General features: G+C 37.8%; 1 protein-coding gene across 6 annotated transcripts in view; it reads left to right on the top strand.

Annotated features, from left to right (window-relative positions):
* Nucleotides 1-23263, top strand: part of CADPS2 (calcium dependent secretion activator 2) — a 667593-nt gene that overhangs the window by 230374 nt on the left and 413956 nt on the right. The gene's annotated exons all lie outside the window — the stretch shown is intronic.

Genomic DNA, 23263 nt, shown 5'->3' with positions numbered 1-23263 from the left:
ATTTTCAGTCCATTTTCCTCAATTTTTAAAGCCTTTGTTCCATTGTCTTAGTTTTTGGTGAGTCTGAAGCCCTTCTGATTCCTCATCTATTTGTTACAGTGATGTGCTTTGATTCGTAATCCGAATTCAGAAACACTACCCCTACCGTGTTTTATTACAAGGTGATACGCATGGTGAAATGTACCAAGGTAGTATTTTTTTCTTTGTACTTTTGAAAAATCAGAAATGTAACTTTATGAAAATGGAGTTTATTCCTTCTTTAACCTTGCATTTCAATTCATCCTTTGTCTTGTGTCTTTAATCCTTTTTGTCCACTCACATCTGCTTCATTCCTCTTCAGAGTATGTTTTTTTCAATTAAAAAAAACTCAGAGAAAGGCATAATAATCTTACTCACTTTGGCAATAATTCCGGAGACTGTCTATTTAGTGAGGAAATAGTAAAATTTTTGTCCTATTCAGTAGCTTCATAAAAATACAGTTTACTGCTCTGAAACTACATGGATTCCTTGGCCTCTTCTTTTTCCTTTAAGGGCTTTAATTTTTTTCTTTTCCCTGAAAAAAGAAAGCCCTTCATCACTATTTTTAGCTTATGCTAAGTAAAATTTTCCTTTCTAAACAAATGCACTCTTTGAATGGTTAAGCTTAGTGCTTTCTTATCCTAGTCATTTTCCCCTTGAACTTTGCTGATAAAGATTAAGAAACACTGATGGTTTACAGCTATCACTGTTTTTTTTTTTTTTTTTTTTTTTTTTTTTTTTTTTTAATGCCAAAGGCTTTCATGGCAAGAGAAGAAATAATTGAATGAACTTAGTTCTAATTCTGAAAGGTGGTTTAGCATTAGCTCTGAAGACTGCTTAAGGAAAGGTCAGTAAACATATGCAAATCCCATCTTCCTTCGGATTTGAGTAGCTTTTGCCCCCGCATCCCTGCAAGTCTGACTGATTTCATATAATTTTGAGTGATACAGATGATTTGATGTGCGCCCGTTTAAAAAGTGGCAACAACTTAGTATTTGTTGAATAGGAAATCTTTCAAGAAGCATAGGTACTAAAATTTGTGTTTTTTATACCAAAATCAGGCACTTGATATCAGTCTCAAAATAGTTACTTTATACATTCCTTGTGCTTTAAATCCAGTAGAGACTTTCAAAATAAGGAGCAAGATTGCATTTGCTTCGCTTCATCTCTGTGGTCATTATAATGTGTATGAAAATGTTCGTAAGAGTCTTAATGGGAATGATCAAAGATTTTAGAGGTTTAAGTAAAATATAGTGAAAAGTTTGGTTTATTTGCGGCCTGACCGTTTTCTTGCTGTGCTGGGGTTGAGTGTACAATACCAAAACAAGAAATGATGTTGAGAACCTATAAGGAATATAACAATAAGGTCTGACAATTTTCTTTCCTGCTGTTGAATTATAATTGACATACAACATTACTAGTTTCAGGGGTACAAGAGAGTGGTTCAATATTTTTGCACATTTTGAGATGGATCACCATGACTGGTCCAGTTACTGTCTGTTCCCATCCAAAGTTATTACAGTGTTGTGGACTGTAGTCCCTCTGCTGTACATTTCATCCCTGCAACTTATTTTATAACTAGAAGTTTGTACCTCTTAATCTTCACCCCTTTCCCCCCGGCCCCCCGCTTCCCTGGGGGACCTACTGGATCTCTGAATCTGAGTCTGTTTCTGTTGGTGGTGGTGGTTTAAGATTCCACCTACAAGTGAAAGTGGTGTTTGTTTCTGACTTAACTCCACTTAGCATTGTACCCTCTAAGTCCATTCATGTCGTCACAAACATCAAGATTTTATTTTTTTATGACTAATATTGTGTATACATACCACATACTCTCCATCAATTAGTGGACAGGTTGCGTCCATATCTTCTTGGCTATCGTAAACAGTGCTACAGTGAACACAGGGGTATATGTATCTTTTTGAATTAGTGTTTTCATTTTCGTCAGATAAATACCTGGAAGTGGAATTGCTGGATCATATGGTCATTCTATTTTTATTGTTTTGAGGAACCTCTCTACTGTTTTTCACAGTGGCTGTACCAGTTTACATTTTCACCCCCAGTGCATAAGTGTTCCCTTTTCCTCCATATTCTCCTCTATGCTTGTTATTTCTCATATTTTTTATCCTAGTTATTCTGACTGGTGTGAAGGGGGTATCTTCTTGTGGTCTGGATTTACATTTCCCTGATGATTAGTGATGTTGAATATCTTTTCATGTGTCTATTGGCCACCCGTATGTCTTTGGAAAAATGTTCCTCTGCTCATTTTTAATCCGATTATTTTTTTTGTTATTGAGTTATTGAGTTCTTTATACATTTTGAAATTCAATCCCTTATCTGCTGTATTATTTGCAGGTATCCTTTCCCGTTAAGTAGGTTGCCCTTTCATTTTATTGATGGTTCCCTTTGCTGTGTAAAAAAGCTTTTCAATTTGATACTATCTTGGTTTTCTGTTGCCCTTACCTGAGGTCTATTAAAAAAAAATTACTAAGACCAATGTCAAAAAGCTATCACCTTTTTTTTTTTTTGGAAATGTTATGGTTTTAGGTCTTAAATTTTTTAATCCACTTTTTATTTTTCTATGTGGTATAATAAAATGGTCTGGTTTCATTCTATTGCATGTAGTTTTGCCAACAGTTTTCCCAACATCATTTATTGAAGATTGTCTTTTTCCCATTGTGTTGTTGACGCCTTTATCATAGCTAAATTAACCATATAAATGTGGGTTTATTTCTGGGCTGTGTCTGTTTTGGTGACTGTGCCTGACTGTATTGATAACTATAGCTTTGTAACATAGTTTGAAATCAAGGAGTATGATACTCCAGCTTCGTTCTTCTTAAGATTGCTTTGGCTATTTGCAGTCTTTTGTGGTTCCATGCGAATTTTTGAATTACTCTAGTTTGGTATAAAATACCCTTGGGGTTTTTTTTGTTTTTTTTTGTTTTTGTTTTTTTGATGGTGATTATTTTGAATCTGTAGATGGCTTTGAGTAGTTTGAACATTCTAACAATGTCGTTCCAATTCCTTAGCACAGTACATCTATTTATTTGTGTCGTCTTCAGTTTGTTTTATCATTGTCTTAGAATTTTCAGAATACAGGACTTTTCACCTCCTTGGTTAAATTTATTTCTGGGTATTCTTATTGATGCAAGTGTAAATGGGATTTAAAAAAAATCTTACTGCTTTTAGTGTATAGAAATACAACAAATTCATATTTGTATCCTGCAACTTCACTGAATTCTAATACTATTTTGGTGGATTCTTTAGAGTTTTCTATACATAGTATCATGTCATCTGCAACTTGTGACAGTTTTCTACCCAATTAGGATGCCCCCCCTTTTTTTTCTTGCCTAATTTATGTGGCTAGGATTTTCAATATTGTGTTGAATAAAAGTGATGAGTGGGCCTCCTTGTTTCTGATGGTGTCTTAATTTGTTGGCAATTTGCAACTGAAAGGAACTCCGTTTCATAGGCATGGTGGTAGTGCATATATGTGTAAGTAATTATAATTTAATCCAAGATCTAAAAACTGCAAGGAAGTTTTTTACAAAGCATAAAGGGAAGCAAGCTTGTTTGTTGCATTTGCTTCCAATAGACTTGATGTCTGTCTACTAAGAAAGTATTAGGTTGTGAATGTTCCTGTCCAAGTGTTGTTAGTTTTTTAAATAGCATTTTATGTAGGAAGAATATAATAATTTTGGAAATCCTAGCTATACTTGTATGGTTATCTTATGCTTTTACTGATGTTAATTTTTTCTTTGAACTATGTGGCTATATTTAGGAAGACAGCCAGGAGTTTGATCTAGACAAGGTTTTTATAATTTTATCTTAAAATTAACTCTATATAATAGTATCAAATGGATAATGACCACTTCCTTTTTTTGGCCTAAAATAAATAAATTTATAATTTTTCTTTAATCTTCAAGTATGTAATTTTTGTTTTATAATTCAGCTCAAGATTGAATCTAAGCAGGAGTCTTATAAAAGAGGATTGTTCAAGTTTTCAGATTCCAACCAAGTGTTCAGCACATGAATGTCCGGACTGCTTCCATACCCTAAGTGATTACAAAGCATCTAGAGCAGGAACTAGGATTTTGAGTTTGGTTGAGTGTGCCTCAACCAAAGACCTTACCATTCTCTCTGTTGCCACATAAAGGTCTCGGGATGCCAAGTCTATTGTAGTACGGAGCACTTTGAAAAATATGCCCAACTTGTGGTAACAGAAGCTTGGTCAGCAGTGTTTTAAAACATTGCCTTTTGGCCATATTTCACAGCTTTCTCACTTATGTGTTGGAATACACTACAGTGGTCATTATATGTATGGCCAAGGGCTGCCTTTTTAGCAGAATTTTAGGAAGTACCATTCATGTTCATTCAACATAAAAGATGCCCCTCTGGAGTGGTACAGGATTAGCAGTACTGTATACTGCAATGTGGGATGCAAACTCGAGGGTATTAGGATATCTGTATTGGTTTGATGAAACAGTTCAGGACGTTTTTTTGTTACGAAGAATGATTTTGACCTGGAAAAACCTGAGCATCTGGAAATTTGATTACTGAGGGTATAAACATTCTTCAAATGTAGCATCTCTTCCTTAACAAGTGTGGTAGGTATACTTTTGTAAATATAAGTGCTTTTCAAATTGAACTTTCTCCTATCAGGACTTTCAGAATGATTTTATTCTTCACGCATTGTTTACATGATGTTCTACAGTATGAGGATACAAATAACACCAACTAAGCTGTGCTAGTGACTTGTCTTAGCCTCACTTTTGAAGTTGAATTGTTTTCAGTCTATAAGCTTTGTCAGTACATGTTCACGTATATTCATCCAGTCCTTGTAATTTTCGATTAGTTCATTCTGGGGCTCCAGTGTCTGCCACTTTTTGAAGCTGGCCAGTAAGTATCCAGCAAATCTGCAAGGTGAGTGTAAAGCATTACAGTTTTCTTAAAAAAAAAAAAAAATCACTTTTTAATTTCCTCTTTAGATACACTTTCCTGTGCCATCAGGACGCTGTGATAGGAAACAAATAACAAATGATGGTCTGATCTTCCTGTTGCCTCACATAAAAAAGCTGGAAGCAGATGGGACGGTAGCCACTTGGATTATATTCACCATTTGCTTAACATAATTTAGTATAGAATCCAGGCAGGCTTCTATAGGAAGGGTCTCTGGAAGAAAAATGACGTGGTAATTACATTGCAATATTTTCAGAATCAACTCTTGATGTCAAAGCCTTTACATATTCCTGTCAGTGCAGAGCATCCACATAGGCCTTGTTTATATAATGTCTTATTTGTTTCTTGATTTTTCTTCTGCCACAGAGGATATTTCATTCCTAGTAGTTTGGGTATTTCTCTGCAAAACAAACAGTGTTGTTCTAAGCATGACTTCTCTGGAATTTGTTTTTTTTTTTTTTTTAAAAGACCATTTTAATAGCTGCAGATTCATTAATATGTAATGAAAATTAAATTTTTGATTTAGTAATGTTTGGAATTAGTATTGTCCGTCATCTGACCTCTTTATCTGTAAGAATTTGGACAGCTGACACCTTTTGGTCCCTTTTACAATCTAATGTTGATAATATGTAACTGTTGAAATAAGCAATGTCCTGGTTTAGGTGAGATTTTTTGGCGTTAGCGTTTAATTGCATGACCTTGAGTTCTTGAGTTCAGTATGATACATTTGTAACAGAGCTAATAAAATTTCTTAAAATTCATCACTTATTTATGAATATATTATGGGAAGGTATGAGCATGGTTTTTGTGTAATACCTTTGCTGAACTTGATAAATGTTTGTGATGAAATAAGACATTTAGACTGCAGAAAAGAATTACTGGAATATACAAATCCTGATCTGGTATAATCTTCATACTGCCTAGTGTCAGACCTTCTTATCACTATTATCTGAAGGTGTTCTAAATTAAAAAGGAAAAAAAATGTATTTTAGTGGAAAGAGATCTGTAAAAACTCTATTCAGATGAAAGTTTTAAAGGAGACTGTGAGCTATTACGAATTTGGAAACTTGATCCAAAAAAACTCTAAGGTTGCCTGTTTTAAGATTGTTAGGCTACTCAAAAATTTAAAAATAGTTTTAGGAAATACTGAGATACAGATATCCTGTAATATTCAACAATTAAAACTTAGAAATTCACATAGATGTTCATAAAATAAAAAATTAAAAAAAATAAACATCTGTTCAGAAGCTCTAAAGGCCCTTAATCCTTTTAATTAAAGTGCATGAATTGAGATGCAAACTTCTTTCCAAATCATAGAATTCCTTCAAGGGGCAGACTTTGGTTAAGTATTAAAAACGACAGTAGATAAACTTAGGAATAGTTGATCCAGTTCATAGAAAAACAATAGTAGTTGTGGTAGTAGTGATAAGCAGTGCCACTTTGTGTTAGTAGGAAAAATTATGAAACACAGAGAAGCAAATTAAATGGAGGGAACGCTAAACGTTTTACATGTGGGTGCTAAACAAAATTCCTTGGTTATAAACGGACTGTGAGGACAATTATCCTGTGATTCAGCTGGAGGTCGGGGGGTGCAGTTTGTAGGGACCTTATGCTGCTGCTTGTTAGTGTGGAGAGCTCTGCATCAAGCCTTATTTGTCAAAGTGACCATGACCTAACCAAGAAGGTTTATGGAAGGAGCCATGCAAATTATGTTCAAATAGGATTCAACCGATTAAAGCTTTTTGAATAGTACTTTGAAGAGGTTAATTCTTTTTGGTGACCTGCAGCCCTCAGGAAGCTCTGTTCTGTAGAGCTTGTTAACAGCCCCCCACCCCTCCCCGCCCCGCCACTCCCAGTGGGTGGGTAGGGGGAGTATATGTGTATGCTCTGCAAGTATGCTTATGCATTGGCGTGTTAACGCATACACAGTGGAGTCAGTCCTATGTTTGGCAGCCATAGCTGTTAGCTAAAGTGTACTCTTTTACAAACCAAGATCTCAGGAAGGAAGAAACTTCCTTTCTTCAATCACAACTCGATTTCAAAGTATCATAGTTTATTTTACAAAATCTTGGAAAATGAGGATGTATTTTCACCCAAATGCTAACTAAACTCATTGAAGGTAGACTTTTTTTGTCCCCCATTGTCACTGCAGTACTTGGTATGGGACAGGTTCTTGTATATTTGTTGAAATGAATATTTGAGGAAACCTTAAATACTAACAACCTTTCTAAATAGAAGTTGAGGCACTTATTGCTTTAAAGTTTCCTGTTTGCATTTAGAAAATTGTAGGGCATTGTAGTAATTGAGAAATGATGTGTATGGCTTTTGGCTTAAACAGAATAACATGAGAATGAGTTTCTCTGCTTTATGTGTATGTAGCATAAAGTGCATCTCCTTCCTGGGAAAGTTCTCTTTGATTTAGTTATACCCTATCAGATTTTATTTTTTAAAAATGTGCTTTTAAGATGTATATTAAAGATGTATATTAATAAGAGACTAATTTCTGGGTTTGCAGTCACAAGTAATCTTTTACCTGAGGACTGGTGACGAAGTAATGTACCAGAACGTCCATTGAGCACTTTCTTGGGATGACTCCCTTTTGGGGAGTAGAAGTTCCAATCTCAGTATCTTACTCTCTGTTGATCTGCTTCCTTCCCACAGCCTTCTATCCGCTTGCTTTCTTTTTCCTCTGCTGACTCATTTCCTAATCAGGAGGGAAAATCACTGGTGCCCTGTCTTTTAGGAGAAGGCTGCTGGCTTAGTGAGCTAATAATGCTAAGCTGCCATGCACTTTAAAGAACTAATAGGTTTATGGGGCGCCTGGGTGGCGCAGTTGGTTAAGCGTCCGACTTCACCCAGGTCACGATCTCGCGGTCCGTGAGTTCGAGCCCCGCGTCAGGCTCTGGGCTGATGGCTCGGAGCCTGGAGCCTGTTTCCGATTCTGTGTCTCCCTCTCTCTCTGCCCCTCCCCCGTTCATGCTCTGTCTCTCTCTGTCCCAAAAAAATAAATAAAAAACGTTGAAGAAAAAAAAAAAAATCCATAAAGAACTAATAGGTTTAGATACTCACCTACTATAGGAATTTTTAACAAGGCAGAGGTTCTGGAAACAATACTATAACCCAGAGAGTTAGTCATTATAGAATGCCAGACATTTTGGTGGGCAGAGATGGGATATGTGAGTAATGTTTCGGAAGATGTGACAAATCACAAATCTGTCACATGGAAGCCTTTTGAGTTGTGTAAAATTTACCCAGTGTTTTTTCAATTTAGGTGCTTTATGTAATTCTTTGCAGTATCCTAATTACAGTGGCACTAAATTTCATGCTTAACTGTTAATGTATATTAATTATTGATATTTATAATTCTGTCATTGTAGCCAAGTTTTGCAGTGATACCCAGGAACACTTCAATTATTTATAATACTCGGGACTTCAGAAAACATGAGAATGTGGTATTCTTTGCTACAAGAGTAATTTAGGTGGTATTGTAATTTAGCAATGTCAATAGATATTTTATGGGATAAGTAGGGTTTGTTCATAGAATTTTTTGTGAGAAACATTAAACAGAAACACTGGAATGTCTTCCAATATAAAAAAAATTCAGATGTGCTTTAGCACAAAATATTTAACTTTTCTGTTCTATATATTCACATCCTAGATTATCTTTCGGTTTTTAGCATCTTGAATCCCTTTTGAGTTGTCTTGAGTTTTCTTGGACATCTGTTTTGTGAATCTAAATTTTCTCCTGCAAAATGGAACTGATAATAGTCTTAAACATTAACAAAGAGTAAATAAGGACTCTTCTAGTTGGCTTGGCTCTAGGTCTTTGTGTGGGCAGGAGATGGAGTAGAGCCAAAGGCACCCCAATAGACAGTTCTAGGACCAAAATGCAAATTCTGTGGCCTGAATTGCATGGTTACTTCACTCTTGAGGAATCTTTATGTATATGCATTTGGTATAGGATAGGTTTTCTCTTGAGACCAATGCATTCTGTGGGGATACTTGACATCTGGTCACCAGTGAGTGATACTATGCAGTGACCCTTCTCCATTCCTGTGGTTTGGTTGTATTTGGAGGTTCGGTTTGTGTGGCCAGAGTCTTTCCATGTTGATTTGAATTGCTTTAATTTTTTACAATATGGCATTCTGGTTTTTTTTTTTTTTTTTCTTTTTTAAACTTGTAGACCTGGTATATAAAGCCACCTTCTTTAAGATTCAGGCAGGTTAAGGTTAGATTGTGTGTGAAGGCTAACTTTCCTGGGCATGGTGTGAAGGAGAGCATGCTTTAGATTTTTTTAAGGTATATTTTGAGAGAGAATACAAGTGGGTGATGGACAGAGAGAGAGAGGGTGAGATCGAATCCCAAGCAGGCTCTGCACTCTCAGTGTGGAACCCAAAGCAGGACTCAAACTCGCAAACCAGGAGATCATGACCTGAGCCAAAACTAAGAGTAGGATGCTTAACTGAGCCACCCAGGTGACCCTAATTTCTACCACACTATGTATGCTCAGCCTTCTACCTCAGTAGAATGCATGGCTAAACCTTAGGTTCTGTATGTTAATTCCCCATGCTCTGGAAAATTATATTCTGTATTATTTCTCATGAGAAATTTGCTTTATTTATAAGCATTTGTGTGTTAGATGCTTTCCAAGCAGACAAGATGTACAACTTAAGAAGTTCCTGTATCTTAAACTAGGACTTATAATTACACTAACCAGAAGATAAACGTATTTTTTTTTTTTGGTCATGAATAAAAATCTAAAAGTTGCTTGGAGTCCTACCCTGTGTATCTTGCATGTCTGTTTTTCCATTTTGTTAGTTGAAAATACAATTTTACGAGTTAAATCTAAGCAGTATGTTGTGTAAATAAACCTTAATCCACTGATGCCTCTGTACATTTGTTTTAGTTAGGTAGATGTCTTAACTCATGGGTACCAGATCCAATAATCCTCTAACCTAGCTGAACATCAGACCCTCAGGAATTTAGAGTAGCTTTCCAGGTCCCTGTATTCAGAAGTTGAAATAGTAGGCCTTCAGTATCTGTATTTCTGAAAAAGCTTTCAAAGATTGTGATGAGACAGGTTTCAGAAACTCCCCAGTTTTTCATGGTTTAAAAACAATCACACATGCCTCTTAGTGGTGTCTCCTCTATTTGTCCAGTTTTCATCTTGCACAGCATATTGAGTTGTGTTGTAAAGATTTCCTTGTGAGCTTTCTTTTCAGATAGCACTGAAAAGATAAAGAAGTTGGAGGTGACAGTTACAGTGACACATTGTCAGGTCCTAAGAGGTAGAGGAATACAAGGCAATCCAAAGAACAAAGGGAAGATGTTATCAAAGCCTCAGTGAGTTAGAAGGTAGAATACAAATACAACTATAGGATACCCAGGGACACTGGAATTTTAGGTAAACTGTGAATAACATTTGACATAAGTATCCCAGGTTTTTCATAGGACATACTTCTAAAAACTACGCTAAATACGTGTTTAACGTAAGTATTTTATCATTACCCATTGCTTATCTGAAATTCAAATTTATTGGGACATCCTGTATTTGGCAGCCTTACCTAGAAGCACACTGGTATGAAAGGAGGACATGCTATATGCTTAGACTCAGCAGCATAGCCAAAAGTGGCTGTTCAACTAAATTAGCTCTAGAAGCAGTTTTTATTTTAAGATCCCTTATTTTCTTGTTTTTAGTTACTTGAAAGCTAGCTTTGTAGTTGACAGAATAAACTGCTTTTTTTTTTTAATGCTTTATTTTGAGAGAGGGAGAGAGTGTGTGCCGTGTGTGTGTGTGAGCTGGGGAGGGGCAGAGGCAGAAGGAGAGGACTGTGCTGTCAGGGCAGAGCTCCACGTGGAGCTTGATCTCATGAACCTCCAGACGACCTGAGCCAATACCAGCAGTCCGATGCTTAACCGACTGAGTTCTCCAGGTGCCCCCATTTGCTTTTTCTTAGTGGGGAAATGGTTACATAGTTTTTTGTTTGGTTTGACCTCACTGTGTACAAGTGTACTATCTACTTTTATCTACCAGCAGCATTCTGCACATGAATTGAAAATTGCTTTTAAAATCTAAAAATCTAAAGCACATGTCATCCCAGTCTATGTGTTCAGTTCTTCTAATGCTAATCTTGAAGAGGTTTTGGGGGGGATTTTTGTGTGTTTTTTAAACTCAGTTTAATTTTCACCAATCCTTGAATTTGCTGATAACAAATGTTAAGCCCTGAAGTTGAGGTAGCATAGCATGCTTTGCTGGCTAAAATTCTGGTAGATTGTTCTCTTTAAAGGAGTAGTAATGTGATCTTTGCAGTTATCAACAGGGGTTAAGTTCTTAAAGTTGCTGCTAAGATTTCTGTTTGAGGTACACGCTAGGACTTCATGTGTTAGGGAAATTAGCCAGGCATTTGACTATAGAAGGCTTTATCTCTTCTCTGCATTTTTCCATTCCAAGCCTCCTTTTTGGAAAGGTCAGGAAGAATGACAGTTCTAGTTGGCCTACATCATAGTCCTTCTGTAGCTACAGTTCTTCCCTAACCAGACCCTCGGATTTATTCAGATATCAGACCCCCATTGTGCGGGAACGACGGGATTCCTCTTGAATCCTCAGGGTGACTGATTCTGGATCTGTCCGTCGTGATACTACCCCCTTCCCTTACTTCAGGCATTTCTTCAGGAATAGATCCATGAATCCTTACTGGATAGTAACATGTAGGGAGAAATACTACATGTAAGGGTGTGCTGATTCTGGGAAAGTTGTCTCTACCCCCCCTCAGAGTAAAAACACTTTCTTTAATGTTTAGTTTTTGTGATGGGAGGATGCCTTGATAGAGTGAACATGGGTTTCTTTGGAGGCAGGGAAGCTGGAGGACAAACCAGCACATGGAGGGATATACCTAGATGTAAAAGGCCTACTAAACCTTTGATAACTTGAGTGACTCAGTTAACTGATCTGGAACCCTCTTGTCTTGAGATGTGTGTTGATAAACCCCTGTTTTGTCTAATAGGCCCTTTTGAGTTGGAGCTTGTGTAACTTTCAGTCTAATGCACTCTTACCAAATTAAAGGAGTTAAAGGGGGTATTCTCTCACTAGGGTTGACCCCACTGGGTGTGTCAGGGATGGGTCAACCAAGATGACAAGCTGAAAGTTTCCTCCCCCCCTCTTTTTTTTTTTTTTTTTTTTTTTAACAGATAGCCTTTGCTCATCCATGATGTATCTGCTTTAGAAAGAAAGCAAAAACTTCAAACATTTCTGGGGAAAGCAAATTTACATCCTATTTTCTTTTAAAAGCAGCTATCCCAGAGCACTTATTAGCTCCTGGAAAAGGCCATTGTGTGGCTTGGAGCTGGTCAGCTTGTTTAAGCTTTTAGACAAGTACACAGTTGTCTGCAGCAGAGTCTGTCCAAATTCTTTGTGACGAATATAAAATCTCTGTTTCTTCAGCATACGGAACTTTGCCATGAAATACCAGATGGTACCAAGGCACAGAGTTCTTCCTGCCGGAGAACAATATTCTCTGCAAAACAGAACTACTCACACTGCAGCTCAGCAAAGCAAGCCTTTGGTATTTCTTAGGTCCTCACTGAGTCTGACCATGCTTACTTAGACAACACACAGTCCTGGAATTTTAAGACTGCCCCCTGCTCCTCATTCAGTTATGTCACTGCTAGTGTCTTTTTTTTTTTTTTTTAATGTTTGTTTATTTTTGAGAGACAGACGTGGCACGAGTGGGGAGGGGCAGAGAGAGGGAGGGAGACACAGAATCTGAAGCCGGCTCCAGGCTCTGAGCTGTCAGCGCAGAGCCCGATGCATGGTGAGATCATGACCTGAGCTGAAGTCGGACGCTCAGCCGACTGAGCCACCCAGGAGCCCTGCTAGTGTCCTTTGCGAATGGTTGTGACAGGATACATGCCCAGAAAAGCAGTGTAGTGCATAATGATCTCCTCTTCCACTCTAGATTTTCTTCTAGTGTAGATGACTTTGTATCAGCAAACACTATACTTAGTGGGAATGGGGATACATAGATGACTGACATCCCTGTGTAAGGAATGTGTACTCTAGTGAGGAGAAAACCACGCTATGCAAATGATAGGGTACACAGAAGGTTTCTTGGAGGTTTTGTTTGGGTTCCTTTCTAAAGGGAGAAAGGAAATCTAGGCAGAGTGGACTAACCTGTGTTGAACAAGCATGGTGGGATAATGATACGGAGGGAAAGAGAAGAGCTTTTAAGGGGCGCCTGGGTGGCTCAGTTGGTTGAACGTCGGACTTCGGCTCAGGTCATGATCTCACAGTCTGTGAGTTCGAGCCCCGCGTCAGGCTCTGTGGTGACAGCTCAGAGCCTGGAGCCTGCTTCAAATTCTGTGTCTCCCTCTCTGCTCCTCCCCTGCTCGTGCTCTCTCTCCAAAAAAAAAAAAAAAAAAAAAAGAGCTTTTACTCAACTTGCCAGGCTGATCAAATCCTGTGATGGCTTTGTCAGGCTCTGATGGTCTTGTATCTTGACACTGGTATGAAGAATGATTTGCTCAAGAAGAAACTCAAAGGGCAGCCAGTGGCTAAGAGTGTGCTAGTCAGATGCACCTGACTCTGCCTCCAAATTATGTGAGTTGGGTCTTTCTTATCTGGGTCTTAGCTTCATATTTGACACAAGGAACCTACCTCATGGGTGCTTGGAATAACCCTTGTAAAGAGGTTAGAAGTGTGCTTACTATGTGGTAAGTGGTCAATTAGTATTAGCTATTCCTAGGTATTAATTACATGTTTACCAGGGGTGGTCAAGGGGAAGTCCTATTGTTTAAAAAGGGCAATCCCCTTATCTCCCTTGACATGGTCTACTGGACTTATTTGTAGGAAGACAGGACTGCTTCTGACTTTGCAGGTGGTGAGGTGACTGAACATGTGCTGGACTACTTCCTGTTTTCTGCCTTTCTAACCTAGTTCATCTCCAAGATGTCTTTTGGGAAGTCTTGTATACCCATAGTCATCTCTGACTTGCTTGATTCCAACAGATCGTTAAGACTATTATTATAATTGGCATATTAGGGTTCTCTAGAGAAATAGAGCCCATAGTATATCTATATATATCTATGGGATTTATTACAGGAATTGGCTCACACAGTTATGAAGGCTGAGAAGTCCCATAATCTTCCCTCTGTAAGCTGCAGGGCCAGGAAAGTTGGTATATTCAGTGAGTCCAAAGGCCCAAGAACCAGGAGCCGTGATGTTCAAGAGCAGGAAAAGATGGAAGTCACAGCTCAAGAAGAGAGAGAATTCACCTTTTATCAGCTTGTTTCTATTCAGGCTCTCAGTGAATCAGATGATACCTGCTCATACTGGTGAGGGTGGATCTCTTTATTCAGTGTACTGAATCAAATCTTCATCTCTTCCAAAAACACTTCCATAGACCTACCGAGAAACCGTATTTTACCAGCTATCTGTCAAGTGGGCAGATAAAAAAAAAATATCCTCACGATTAGTTTGCATTTGCTTGTGATGAGCTGCTATTATTTGGGACCATTAAAGGTGTTCATAGGTCCATCTCCTTCTGAATCGTGGGGGAAACTGATGCTCTAATGAGTAAGAAGGTCCTAAAGCAGATTGTTGAAAGATAATGACCAACAAAATTTGGCAGTTGGCTCTCTTAACCTATATTCATGTTCAGGAATATGAAAGTCTTATTGAATAACTGCACACTTGATTGTCTTTGGTAAGATAAACTGAATGGAGACTTAGAGTCAAACAACATGTCAGTGGGATAGGCAGCATGTAGGGATAAAATACAACTCATAGACTTGGATTCAGGATACCTAGGTTATGATCTTGCTTCTGTGACCTAACGGGTTTTGTACCTTAACCTTTAAGACTGTTTTCTCATCTAAAATATGACTAATAATACCTACTTTGCTCTTTGACAGTGAAAAAACACTAGGCAAATACTTAAGTTTTTTGCCTTTTAGGCTCTTGTGTTCTTCTGAATCAGTCATACCCTAAGACTGCCACAAGCCACATACTGGGGGTCCCGTTGCTGTGAGTGAGGTTACAGATATTTGGTAGGATGTAGCATGGACTTGTTCATCTGTCATCAATGGACACCTGACCATCACACACATTTCTCTCTACCAGTGTGTCTGATTGAACTAAAATGGGAGCCGTGTAAGTAACTTAAAATTTTCCAGTGGTGCTTTAAAAACAGATGAAGGTCATTTTAATAAGTCATTCTATATATACAAAATGTCTTTCAATATATAACTGATATGCAAGTATTAGTGAGATGCTTCATATTTTTTATTGTACCGTTTGAAAGCTTGTATGTGTTTTAGACTTGGACCACATGTCAACTTGGACCAGCCACGTTTCAGTTGCTTGGTGGCCAGGTGTGGTTATGTACTGGACAGCATAGCTCTGGGCAGTCTATTTTTAATGGTCCATCTACATCCATCTTAAGATTGGTTTTTGTCTCTGGTCTCTGCCACTGTGGAAACAAAATTCCCATGTATTTCTAAAATAATAGGTAACAGTTCAAAGCATTTAATGTGTATTAAGCAGTTTTGCCCCATTACTGGGAACAGCCTTATTGTAGATTGCTACCATCCTCATTGTGTAGATAAGGAACTGGAGACCTTGAGGGTAAGTGACCTGAAGAGCCTACAAATTGTGGGGGATCCTGGAAACAAAGGCAGTCTGGCACCGCAGCCTGTTATCTTTATTACTGTCATTTGTCATGTAGAACCTTGTTAATGAGTAGGTGAACCTGTCTGATAAGCTGTTGTCTGATCTGTTGTGATGGATTGAGGTAGTCTTGAGGTGTTATGATTGCATGATAAGCCAACATTTTTGTGGGGGTAGGTGAGCATGAGAGTGGAGGATGTAGCTGCCCTGGTAAGGAATAGTTTCATAGCGGCTGGTATATCTTTGTTCATTTGTTCATTCTTAAAAAAAAAAAAAAGAGCATGTCCTATGTGTTAAAATCATGTTCTTATCCCGATGTGGATTTTATTCTAGTGGGGAGACTTTAATAAGCAAAAGAAAACATACAAGCTATCTGTGACACAATGGACAGTGATAAACACCTCTTAACTGGTTGGGGGTTGGGGGGGGCGTGGAGAGTGAGCAAAAACAGTAGTATGGTGATTAGAAAGAATATAGGCTTTAGACCAGGATACTGGTTTACATTCTTCCCCTGCCCCTTTATCAGATGTGAAGTTAGGCAAAGTGCTTAACTTCTTTGAGCTTAATTTCCTCATGTATAAAATGAAGATGAACACTTTATAGGAGACTAAGGAAGATTGAATGAAACACGTGTGGAATGTGTTTAGTGCAGCAAGGAAATTGATGGAATTCATGGATTTAACTTGTCTAGGTCCAGTATTTACTAGTATCCCCCTACACCCTCCAATCCCATCATGGCATGTAATTTTGCTGAGGCTTGAATTTGACTTAGGAGGCCAGTGAGAATGGGGATAGAAGTAGTTCACTTAGTGGCTAAGACTAGCCTGCAGCCTGTCTATTCAGAGGGATTTTGCTTTTTCTACTCATGACTGTATACATTTCATTATAAAGTGTTTTAAAGCAGTGTTTGCAGATTTGGGGCTTTTTAATACCCACTTTCAATACTGTGGGACAATAGAATTCAGTCTGGCAGATAGCTTTATTTTTAGCCTCCATCAGGCACTTAAACCCTAGGCTTCACTGTTCATTGGGTGAAGTTTACTAGATGGTTTTTTGTTGTTTGTTTGTTTTTACATAAAATAACATATGGAATGAATATTCTATTTCAGAACTAAGATAACCTTACCAGCAAGGGATGGCATGGCATTTTCACCCTGGTTGGGTATCTCACCGGGATTTGTATCAGTTAGGATTTGGTTCATTGCTATATTGATAATGAACTCCTAATAAGAGTGATCGGTATATAGAGGAGGCTTATTTCTCTTTTACGTAAAGGAAATTGGGGTGTAGATGGTCCAGGGTTACAGTGGCTCTTCCACATCAAAAAGGGCATCAGGCTCTTTCTATCTTCCACCATTTCTATGGGCCAACCTGAGAGTTACTGCAAACACCCCAAATTCCAGTCAGTAGGAAAAGAGGAGAGAAAGCGATCAAAATTGGCTTTTCAGCTACCTTTTAGGGTCTCCTGCAAGTTGCACACACTTGCTTACATCTCTTAGGCCTTAACTTGGAAATACTAGATGAAGCTGTTGTTTGTAGTCTTAGCTAGGAGTATTCACTGTTCCAAATATCTGTGCTTACAGAAGGGGGCAAGAAAAGTTATTTGGCTAGGAAACTAATAGCAGTGCCTTCCACGGGCTTTATAACTTATGAGACCTGGCCACGGTCCCTCTGTTTTTCTACTGATAGGCAGTTTGGAGAGGTTTGTGGTTTTGGAAACATGGAAGGTGTGGATTATTTTGCCCCAATAGTGTCTTTTTTTTTTTTTTTTTTTTTTTTTTTTTTTTTTTTTTTGGAGAGAGAGTGTGCATACGAGTGGGGGAGGGGCAGAGGAACAGGGAGATCAAATCTCATGCAGACTCCATGTCCAGCGCAGACCCTGACACTGTGGTGGATCTCAGGACCTGACCACGACCTGAGCGAAAACCAAGAGTGGGATGCTTATCTGACTGAGTCACCCTAGGCGCCTCGCCCCAATGGTTTTGTGTAGATCTTTTTGACTGCCAGAATGTTGGTAGGGAGGGAAAAATGAAAATAGCGTCTCTACTTTAGTCTTTTTCTGCTAATATCTTTTAGTATATCTCACTAATAGGCGTTAAAGCTATGCTTGTGTATTTCAGAGGCCATCTGTGCCTGGAGTAAATCCTTTCATTTTCTTGAAAAATATTTGTTAGTATCTCTTCGAGGTATGCATACACCGTGACCCATTCTCCAATCCTAGAGGAGGTACCATACCCACTAGTCACCTGCCACTTTGCTTTGGAATCTGTGGTCACTTTTACGTGGATGTCACACAGCCCCACCATGAGTGTGAAGGCTCTTGATGGGGAGCACAGGTCAGGACAGGCTTTGCACAGCAGTGCTTGCTGGATTCCCAAATTCCTGACTAACGTAAATGGCTGGTTTCCTGCTGTAGTCAAGATGTTGATGTAAGTCTTCAGTTGGGCATGACTTAGAATGAAAATGCTAGAATCTAATTTGAAAATGAAGGAAAAAAACACCTAAGAAACATAAAACATATCTGAACTTTGAAAATTGTTTTTTCTGTGGCAGTTGTTATGGATAAATTATCACTGCCAGCCAGAAGTCGTAAAACTTAGCTTTTGCTGTCAGTATTCAGAATGTTCTGTTTATAAGCCTAATCTCTTGGCTGTATTTAGATATTTGCAAGGATATTTATGTTCTAGTTTCTGCAATTTCAATTTCATATAAAAAGCTCTCTAAAAATTCCCGTTGGGTAATTTTTGCATCAGAGTTTTCTCTATTTGAAAAACGTTATGCATTCATTGGTAAGTATACTCTTGTGAAGGCAGTACATGGACAAAACTAAAATATAGGATGAATCCTAATAAAGTCAGCTACCCTGAAGAATGTTAATCGATTGTGTCAAACTTGGGTGAATCCATGTAATGACAAGTTTCCTGTTTCTTAATCCTCAGCTGAAGGTTTCTTAAAATGACTCCCCCAGTTGAAGACTACAGATACCACCTTATGTTAGTGGACATAAAGCTAGGAGTGTTATTTGGTCATTGGGTGAAGGAATTAGAATTCTAATAAAATACTAATCAACTGGAATAGTAGACCAAATCTAGCAAGATGAAACATGGCTTAATGAAACGCAGGTAAGAATGTTATAGAAATTTTTGTTTATAAGCGTGATGTGAGTCAGTTGATGTGACTGCCAAGAAGAGTTCATTTGTTTTTGGTTTGAATTAAGAGTGATTAGAATGTGGGAAGTGGTCCCCCCCTTCTGTGTTGCCCACACTGTCTTAGGAGAATTATGATCAGTTGACTCAGTACTTTTAAGACGGACATTACTATTGTTATGAGCTCCGTTTGCATGTTACATCTTCCAATGTGCTTTTTTTATACTTACCTGTAATGAACTTCTATTTAATGGTTGAATGTTTAATTTATGAAGAAACCTTTAGGATGTTGGGGAACTGGCAGACTTTATCCTGGAAAGGCAAAGACTCACAAATAAGCCAGTACCTGTTTTCCAGTTCCTGAACAGCTATGTTGAAGAAAGTAATGTTTAGTCAGTTTTGTCTTGGTGCTAGAACTAGGATTGTGTGAAAGTCCTAAGGGAAGGGAAGCAAGTTTCAATTCTTGAAAATTTGTATAGGCTTCATTGTGAGGCAAGGAAGGTGTGTGTTAGCTTTAATAGACTCCAAGGGAGGCTGAGAGATGACTTCATAGGGATTTTGTAAAGTTTAACGCATTGATCAGTTGATCAGAATATTAAATAAGATGACTGCTACAGTTTTATTCTGAGTTTGTTGTTGTTTTGTTGTTTTTTTTTTTTTCCTGGTCTAGAGATGTTACTACAAAAAAAAAACAAAAAAAACAAAAAAAAAAACAAAACAAAACCCAAAAACCAACAACAACAAAAAAAGTGGGACTGTCAAGTTCAAATCTTTCACTTGAAAGGAGAACTGAAAAATCAGGTCATCTGTTGTCCAGTCTCCCTGCAGGATGATGAGATCTAAACTATATGCAATGGATCGTAATTGTTCTGTGTTAAAACATGTGGAAAGTTGCTCTCATAGCTTATTTTAAATCTAAGTTAAAATTTGAGTGAAGAGTCCTATGAGTTAAAATCTAAAATAAATATAGCAGTATAGGTTGAAAAGTCTTTTTTACTTATTTTCCATCTGTCCAGTGCCCATAGCCATCCTTCTCTAGTTTCCATCTGCGTGTGGAAACATATTCACATGCGTGTTCTAATTTTGCCCCTTTTCAATGGGAGTGGTGGCTTATTTTTATACCCTGTTCTATAACTAGCTTCCTTCCCCCAAGATATTTTGCAGATCTTTTCATATCCATACAGAAGAGAACTTTTTTCTTTTTATAGAGCAAATAGTATTGCCACTGTTTGGATGTAGCATTTATTAGCCCTCTATTTATGAAAATTTAGGTTGTTAGCTTTTTTCTGCTTTTTGCTGCCACTGAGTGGAGGGGTGGGGGATGACCAGCTGCTACTGTGCTAGAAGCTAAAATTGGCCCGAATTAACCACAATTTACATTCAAGTCTTCCCCTGTAAGTTGCAAGCCCTCAGTAGACTCCAGAATTCCAAAATATTTATATCAGACAGAAACTGCCAATGCAATTGTAGGCTAGGTGGGAGAGATTTCTGGTGCTTCCCACTCCACCATCTTCCCAGAATCCTTCCTCTGTCATGTAGATCTAATTTGCATTTTACTTATTATGAATGAAGTTAGGCATGCTTTTTCATAGCTTAAGAGTCATTTCTTTGGATATATCTGTTTGGTCTGTTTCTCTGTTGTCAGATTCTTACAGTGTCTGGGATCTGTGTTTGGAAATTAGCTCTTTAAGATAGGAGTTACATGTGTTTTCCTCACCCCTCATTGGTCTTGTTCTAACTTTTTTGCCTATGATCTTTTTGCCATGGAGAATTTATGTTTAGTGTATTTGTAATTAAATTTATGACTTGCAGATTTGCATTCATGGTTAGAAAGATCTTTTCACGTGCTAGTGTTTAAAAGAATTTTCTTCTTCATGCACTTCTACGTTTTCATGTTAAAAGTTTAATTCATTTGGACTGTAACAGTGTGTGTGATGATACAATTTAATTTTTTTCTGTTTGGCTCCCCACTTATTTTAACCCCATTCATTAAATAGACCATTTTTTACTTCTGACTTGTGCTATAAAGATATTTTATAGTACATTTTTGAGTGTACTTAGACCTAATTCTTTGGTTTATTCCATTAGTCTTTATCTGTTGATGTGTAATATTTATTTTGATAATGCAAATAGGTTTTAGGAAACTCTGCTTTCTAAACAGCTATCCCTGCTGCTAGATTTTAAATTTAATTTCCTTTTTTCCTCTCCGTATCTTTTGTGGAAATAGAGACTTCTATACTAAAAAAGTACTTTATTGACTTTTTTTTTATATATATTACTGTAATGGTGGCTGTCATTTTAGGTCTTAAATGTAACTGCAGTAATTGTTAAAAAAGTTGAAGTTGGATATTTAGCTAGATGCCTCTGGCCTGTTTATGAACTATACCAACAGTGTTGGAGTTTCTAAGAAGACTGTTTTCTCAAATATCATGTACCTAATTGGTATTCACGAATTTTCCATGCCGTAATCCCCCAAAAGAAGTAACTCATTGGTACAATGGCACAATAAACACTGTAAAGAACAAAATGCATCTGATAAGACAATTGAATGAAGAAGTCTCCAGTTTTTGAAAGCTATTTACTTTATATATATATATATTATAATTATATATATAATATATATAATATATAATATATAATATATATATAATATATATAATATTTTTATTATATATATATATATAATGTGTGTATAAAATGTGTGTGTATAAATGTATAAAATGCATAAAATATATATATCTCAAATGGGGGAGATGGGGAGCTCAGTAAGATCTCTTCCAGTTCGTTGTCATTTGCACATTTTTCCATGTTCATTGTGTTACCTGGACACTTGGTTTGCAAGTTGAAGCCCTTGCTGGCAGTTCGTGGGCTTGGCAGCTAATGTGCTCTCAACGACTGCTGTCCTGTTTCCATCTGGTCCTTTTGTGTGAGCCATGCTTCAAGAGCTAAAGTCGTGGACTCCATTTGCCTTGCCAGTACTTACACATAAAAGGTCCCTGCTTTGATTTTCCTTATGTTATAAAGCGGAAAGTGTAATATAATGGTGATAGTTCTGCATTTGAGCTTGGTTTAGCTTTCCCTAAAATGAAGGAGATAAGGTTAAAAAAAAATGGAGTGGTATTTCTTCTCTGCTGCTCAGGGCAAGAGGTTTCTTACACTGGGGTACAATAGGACATTTCTGTGTAAGTCTGTCACTACCAGCAGCGTTTTCTCTAGAAACTGTCTTATTTGTTAGATTCCTGAATAAAACCCACTTTCTTTTGAAAGCGCTTGTCTTTCCTATTGGAATGGCATCTTAATAAGCCTTTTGAACAGATTTAAACTTAGGGCACATCAGCCTTCTTTTGGAAGCCAAATCATTGCAGTTTATTTAGCCTTCCTTCCTAATCCTTTTTTAATCATTTTATCTTTAGCATATTTCCAAATGTTTCGTATCTCTCTGTAGAATCCAGAACTGGAATGAGTTCTTTAATAGTCTGATGAGGAATGAATGAAATGGAAAGATCACTTTTTCCTGTTCCTTATGTATGTTGGCATTGTGGGTTTTTTGGTTTTTTTTGTTTTTTTTTTCCTGCAAGACTGTTCTTTCAGCAGGTAAGCATTTTCAACTGCTGTGGGACCTACTGTGCCCCACCTCTAGTGAAGTCTGTGCCCTGTATTCCGGGCTGGCTTCAGGGGCAGTTGCACAGGGCTCCATGCCTCAGAGGGCCCATGCTTGGTGGAAAGTGCTGTTACTACTGTCTTGAAATCCTTCAATTTTTAATAACGGGCTCCTGAGTCTCCTATTGCCTTGAGCCCTACAAACAGCTGACTCTGCTCGTCACTGACGACTATAGGACATAGTTGGTAAGTCATGGTTCATGTCCCACACACCTTTAGTAATCATTATGGCAGCCAGACCCAGGGTGAGGAAATCTGGTTGTGAACCTGAACTCCCCTCCGTGGTGTATAGCTCTTGCTTGGTATGCTTCTATAAGGCATGCTCTGTCTGCCTGTTGCCTCTCTGTTCTCTGGATTTGTCTTCCAATCAATTCTTTATCTCCCCTCAAGCATTGAGATATGTTCATGGAATTGAAATTTGTGCCATCCAAAAGATGTTCTTTCCAGAGGATACTTTCTCAGGGTCCTCTGTCCTTTGCAGTCTTCCAGTTAGTCTTCATCTAAGGTGGCTGTTGTTCACTCACTTGCAAGGACCCTCATTCTCTCTGCTCTCTGTGCTCAGGACAGCTGGCAATTTTGCACAACAGTTCATTTCTCATCCGAATTTTAGATTTTACCTGTTTCTACAAAGAGACCAGGGTAGTAAACCTAGGAGCTCCATCTGGCACAGAAACTTGTATTGCATTGCAATGTTAGGATTCCAGAGTATGGGGAAGTGAATTGGAAATGTTTTAAAATTGAGCCATAGTATAAGTAGTAGGAGTTGGCTTTTTTTTTTTTTTTTTTTTTTTAACATAAAGCTAATTCTAGGTGTCAGATC

This window comes from Panthera onca, chromosome A2 (genome assembly GCF_046562875.1).
Source record: "Panthera onca isolate mPanOnc1 chromosome A2, mPanOnc1 haplotype 2, whole genome shotgun sequence".
Lineage (NCBI taxonomy): Eukaryota > Metazoa > Chordata > Mammalia > Carnivora > Felidae > Panthera > Panthera onca.
Note: the sequence above shows the minus strand (reverse complement) of the source record. Positions and strands in the feature narration are given on the sequence as shown.